This window comes from Fundulus heteroclitus, chromosome 20, assembly GCF_011125445.2.
Source record: "Fundulus heteroclitus isolate FHET01 chromosome 20, MU-UCD_Fhet_4.1, whole genome shotgun sequence".
In the NCBI taxonomy this organism is placed as follows: Eukaryota; Metazoa; Chordata; class Actinopteri; order Cyprinodontiformes; family Fundulidae; genus Fundulus; species Fundulus heteroclitus.
In genome coordinates, this window is record NC_046380.1 from 13,810,158 (window position 1) to 13,816,862 (window position 6,705).

Below are 6,705 nucleotides of genomic sequence, written 5' to 3' on the forward strand. Positions count from 1 at the left end.
ACCACCTACAAAACAGTCACTTTCTTTCTTTGTCTTTGTTTCTGCATCTACCAATCGGCGTCTTTGTCTCTTTCCTTCCTCTGAGGTCAGCGAACCACAGTGTTAGTGTTTTCAAGCCGCTCTTACGCGTCTTTGTGGTTGCCTCACTTCCTTTCCACAGGTCTCTTCAGCGCTGTTGCACCGACGAGCAAAAGCTTATGAAGAATCAAGACATCAGGGGCCTGAGCAAAGAGGAGCCGGTCCCAGAGGTTAGGACCCCAGAGATGTCAGTTGAAAGAAGCCCAAGTAGCAAAGACAAAAAGAATTACCATAGCAATGTTCCCCACACTGCAATTATGCTATCTGCAACTTGAACTTGCGGAGGGAAATTAGTGCACCAACTTTTTTGCTGACACTTCTGCTGTATTATTCTATTATTAATGATTTTTCTCTCCCTACTGATGGTGATCATAGCAGAGTTGATAAGAGATGTGCGGGGGGGAAAAAACACTCCAGATTAGGAAAAAAAAAGTGCAAACTCATGATTATGTTTTCTAAAATGTAAAGCAATTTTATATGTACAGCAGATATTAGGAGATTGAAGAAAAAGAGACTTCAGGAAGTGAAGCAAAGAGGAAACAATCCATCTTTACATTGCAAATTATCATTAATGTCAAAATGGAGGGTGACAAACCTTGTCTTATAGTTTTCCTTCTAATCTATTTCCACAAATACCAGTTAGTGTGTACAAAAATGAAAAGAAAACATCATCAGATATGATCTCCATGAAGCACTTTAGAAAGCCTTGCTAAATTAAAAAAACGGTACCATCAAATGGAGCCTTAAACATTTGCTCACTATTTTTTTTTATTTCACAATCAACCAGTTTTAAAAATAGAACATTTATAAGTCGTAGCACAAAAGTAGGCCTACGTGTTAAGCATCGTCTGTTTATTGCCTTATTGTCATTCTTTATATAATGAATAATATTCTAAAACAAAATAACATGCTATCCAGTTGTGAAATTAGAAAGACATTATCTAAATGGATTCAGAAAATGAAGATGATGCAAGTATTGTGATATTTTTTTAAAGGCTTGCTCTGAATGTGTTTGAAAGACATTTATTGGAAACAGATGTACACAAGTCAGCAGGCAAAATGGATGAACAATAATATATTGTGAAATTATAATGTTCATAAATGTACACCAACCACGTAAACCTGAAAAAGACTGTTCAGAAATTAGTTTACTAAAGCTTTTGTGTCAGTAACACTTCATCAAGAGCTGACTGAAGCCGTCTTGGAAGAAAATATTCCATTTGCACATATCCAGATAAACAAGAAGAAAACCCGTTTAGCAGGATACTGACTCATTTACGCAAGACAGTTTGTTAAATATATTGAGCTTCTTACAAGTACAAATATTTAGCTTTGGGGGTAAAAAAAAAAAAGCATGAGCACAGAAAGTATATGATTTATATAAATCATATACTTTCTGTGCTCATGCTTCTTTTCTGTTATACTTGTACTGCCCTTTGTTTTGAGCTTTTGTGTTGCTTAAAACTACTACTACACATCACTTTGAACTAGCATCTCCATAATGAAAGATGCAGCATGAGGTTGTGGGGATGTCCTTTTTTTGTAGGGGGAGGAAAGCTGGTCAGAGTTGATGGGAAGAAGGATGGAGCTAAATACAGGGCAAAAAAAACCTGTTTCAGGCGGCCAAGGTCTTGAGAAGTGGTTTCACCTTCCAGTGGATCAATTACCACAGAGCCACAATGGAATGGTTTAAATTGAAACATTTCCATGTTTTAAAAATGGCCCTGACAAATGTTGGCACTCCATTCAGTCGGAAAGAGTTTGACATATTCTGGGGGGGGGAAAAAGACTGGACATAAATTTACAGTCACTGCAGGGGCAAAACTGGTAAGATATACGTGTACTCCAAAAGACTTGAAACTGTAATGGTGGTGGAAGACGATGTACGCAGATACCGTCTTGAAAGTAGGAAATACTAGATTATTGTTTTCATTGTCACCTCTTTCATTTCTTTAAAGACACTTCCGAAACAAAATATCTTTTTTGTCAGTATAATCAATCAGCATTCAAAGTAAAAATGTCTACCAAGACATGCCTGTTTTTAACCTAAAACTATTTATTCTCAACTTGTACCCTTATATTTATGGGCGTTACGGAATAGCCTTTTTACTTTATGTCTCCAGGACGTTTCACAGATCTGTGTGGCAGCCACAGTCAGCCATCTTTGTATACTTGCAGTGTGCGTTTGCTTTTTGAATGAATATGGCTGTCAGTCCTGTAAAGACCATAACAAAAGAGCACACTCCTTTGCATTGTGTTTCACTTTGCTTCAGCAGCACGCGCTCACCACCCTTGACTAATTTTCAGTTTGAATCAAAAACAAAAGCCTTTCGAATCCCCTCGCAGGCCCCGGGTGGCTGTACAGCACATCTAACTATGCTAATTAGCTTTTGCATGATTATTCTGACCAATTAGAATCAGAGGAGAAAGAGAAGTCGGCGAGGTGTTAAAGATTAATTAGTCATGAAAATGTTTAGTAGTCTCCAAATTTAATCTAACAGAATACAATGAGATTAAGGGGACAAATTAGTTATGTGTAGCATTCTTAATCACTCCTGGCTGCCTGGGGAGTAATGAGTGTCGCCGCTTATATTGTGCTATATCCACTTACACTTATCTTCTTTACGGCTAGACAACACCCTTACTCATCTGTCATATAAATGCAGCTTTAATATTCTCTTCTTTAGTGATGAGTTAAAATCACACAAACAGCTTACAGATTTATGCCCCCAAATTACACTTTTCACATCCGCGATAAAACAACAGTAGCAGCGGCAGCAGCAGTGGTCGTTGGCGAATTCGCTGCGGCAGCATTTATAATGTCGCTGCATGGCATTGATATTTAAACATTGCATTGCACTGATTTGCAGTCGTGTGAGCATCGTGAGAAAGTGCATCTTTCAGGGTAGTTGGTTGTACTGGTGATGAAAAAAAAAAAAAGAAATAGAGTACGTTATGGGCACTAAAATGCATGTGGGTGTTTTCTCACATTTTGTAGATTCGTGCAATAAAATAACACTAGGAGTGGCTTCACACTGAGCAAAACCTGGATCCATAAAGCACAATAACCATCCATGCATGTATTTAGTGCTGACGGATGCGCTGTAAATTCTATAGATTATATTTTTTTTTGCAAGAAAATAGCTTTTCATTTTTATTTTGCAATTTCCAAATTGACAATTTAATGAATTACAGCTTTGGAGCTTTGTTGGAAGGGAAACACCCATTGCATGCAAGTCACATAAAAAAAAAAAAAAAAGCTAGAGGTGAAATATGAAACTTACAGAAATCACACTTCTATGTTTTTTTTTTTATATATAACAGTCTAACAAGGTAACAGTTTTAGCGTTGAGAATGTTAGGTGGTTTTCACCCATAAAATGTTCCTGCGTGTTTATAAAACTGTGGCATGTTCTATCGTATAGAGAAATAGTTACCAGGCGTGTATTCAATGAAGTACGGTTTACATGTTCACGGTATAGTGCTACAAGGAAACACCAAAGCATTGTTGCTTTCAAATTATTTTGCAGTGTAAAAAATTATGGGGAAAAAAAATCTTTAAATACCAACTATGAAGATCTTCACTCGTTGATGGAACATAAATATTAAGAAAAGTTTTGTATAGATTTTGACACAAATGTTGCAAACACTCTGCTGCACTATCGAGAGGGGAAAAAATTGATTACCAAAAGACACAGTGCTTTAAGTCATGGTACGTTCTATGGTTTGAATGTAGAAATAAGCAGGCCATAGCCAGGTTCTGTAATAGTTTATATCAATCCTCAGAAATACAAAACCACACATCAAGTCCTTGTCATTGTTTAATCAACAAAAGTTAAGCCCAAATTCATGGGTTAGGGTGGGTACACCTTGTAAGTCCCAGAATTTTAAGGGAAGTATTTTATTTAGATGATTACGGTGTCCTATGCAACAGACTATGATTTCACAAAAGGAAAACTTGGCATAAAGTAAAGTTTTGTTTGTTTTTGGTGCACGTTAAGATTTAGGCTCATCCAACTGTTTGAATATTGCAGACTTGCATTCAAGCAGAATGCATTGATTTTCAAACTCATCCAATAAAGTCTGGTGATAGTTGAACTGATCCAGTGTAGATGGCGTTACACGTGGTGTGAAAACATATTCCTTCCAACATAATGTATAATTTTTTTTTGTACTAAACCACTCACAGCATGGTAAGAAAGCTTGACAAAACAAATCAATCTAGTACAATCCAATCATGCTGATAAATTCAGCTAGGTACTTTCTAATTTGAATCTAGGTTAATTTAATGTGATTATTCAACACAGTACAATTTAACTTTCCGTGTTGCAATCTGTTTTGAGTGACAACTTTTCCGTGCTATAAAATGAGTGTCAAGATCTCCAGTTGTTTGTTTGGACTGGTTCTTTAAGTTCTGGGATAGTTTGTTTATGTTAAATTTTCTGGATTTAGTTAGTGGATTCAATCAGACTTCTTCCCTGTGTTCCTCCCTGTCGTCTCGTCTGATCATTCGTCTGATTGCTCACACTTGCTCTTCATGCCTTCTCACTTCACACTCCCTGTATATAAGCCGCCTGGATTTCCCCTCATTTCCCCTCCTTGCCCTACCTTCCTTGTGTTCCTCTGTGAGTTCAGTATCTCCTTTAATTAAATCTTTTTTCATTCACCATGAATCTGCCGAGGCTTTTGTCTGCGCTTTGGTCCAGCAACAACCTCAAATACCAAAACAAAAAGAGATACTTTGATTTAAATGCTATTTGCACGTTAACTAGGAGAAGGTTGGTAAATGTGGGGGATGTTGAGAGATTTTCTTTCAATGTTGTCCTAACCATGATGAATAAGAGCAGTCTCACGGGACATTTCTATATAGATGTTCTCATAGTTTTGTGTGCAAACTAAGCAAAATTAGAAAAAAAAATCTGATCCTGACATTGCTGCTGTGACACTTCTTGTTTATACTGTAGCAGACCTACAAGAGTAGTATTCATCGGATTTTCTGAGTAAATAAAGTTCTTCTCCATTTTCAGGTTTAACTCCTTCCCTTTGGAATCCATCTCAGAAGTGACCTGGTATGCTGCGGTTGAACAAATACTGCAAGGATAGCATTTGCTGCCAGTCATTTTTGCACCTTTGCGCTCTCTTGCGTTTACAGTTTTAATTGTTTTATAAAAGAGCAAGCTGAAACAATGTCTCACTGGACATTTCCTGTCAGCTCTTTGTCAATTTGTGACCACCTTGGATATATTTACAGGTGCATGTGAGGTAAGCACAGTTGGCATTTTTGCTTTCTTTTCAGGGATGTTAAAAACGTCAACCTCCACCCTTGCTTTAAAGACAGCTATAACGTATTTGCCTTTATTTTATGTTAAGAATATTAACTGAAGATTAAACTTTTCTCTCTTGCAGTTTTTTTCTGTTTGGGTGCAGGTAGAAGAGACAAGCGAAGAAGCTGCAGATGCATTTAGTTACTTGTAACTTTTGTCTCAAACAGTTGTATAGGATTTCAAATTGGACGACCTACCTGGGCGTGCTATGAAAATGACTACAAACGGAGTTTAAGTGGGCACATTTTTAGGAAAAAGGCAGTTTTGCTTTCTAACAAAGAATGCAGTAACATATAAGAGTAAGAGAAGCTGTTTTTGACATCTGGCCACAAGAAAATACAGTTCATCTGAGCAAAGAGAACAGGAGAAATATGGAGGACCACAACTGACATAATTAGAAATAAAAGCACATATATATATATATATATATATATATATATATATATATATATATATATATATATATATATATATATATATATAGATAGATAGACAGAAGCAAGGCTGTCATACATTGGCACAACTGGACTGTATAGATAGATAGATAGATAGATAGCTATCCACGCATACTCAAGGCTGACTTTGCGTGGACTCAGCGCTGACAGGCATGCGCAGACCTACATTTTTATGACTGCGTACGTGGGGTCACACTATAAAGTGTTCAGCGGCAAGAAGTCTTCACATTAAACTGTTTTATATGTGACAGCTAGCATTATACACTGAGCTGCTCCATGCAGGCGGTCGCAAGGATGCACGGCATCACAGTCTCTCTCTGTGTTCACTGATAGCTGTGCAGTGGGTTTCTGCTAGACAATAAACCGCTCTAGGTGCTTACCTCGCTAATCAAACATTTTTTCATCCCTTCCCCCGCTTCTCCCCACTGGCAGAAAGTGTGGGAATTGTAGGAATTTGTCACAAGAAATGCAGGCAATAGGTAAGCTCGACTATGAAGGGTAAAAGGTCCGGGGAGAGTCAGCGCGGAGTCCGCCCAGCACACAGTATGTGCACAGTTCAACCGAGTATGTGGGAGCCTTAAGTTAAAGCTAATTTCCTATTCATCCAACAGGACATCAGATGGAGTATTAGTCTTTTAACATTCAATATTGAGAAGTAAAACTAAATTTCAACACAGCATTCTAATAAGAATGTAAATGAAATGTAAACTAATCCTCCACCTCACGTCCTGCTGGATGAATAAGAAATTAAACAGATGTGATTAGGCTGGAGAGCAATAAAGTGTCAATTTCTGTTGTAACCCACTGATTGAATAATGAGGTAACAACACTTTTTAAACTGCTCCAGCC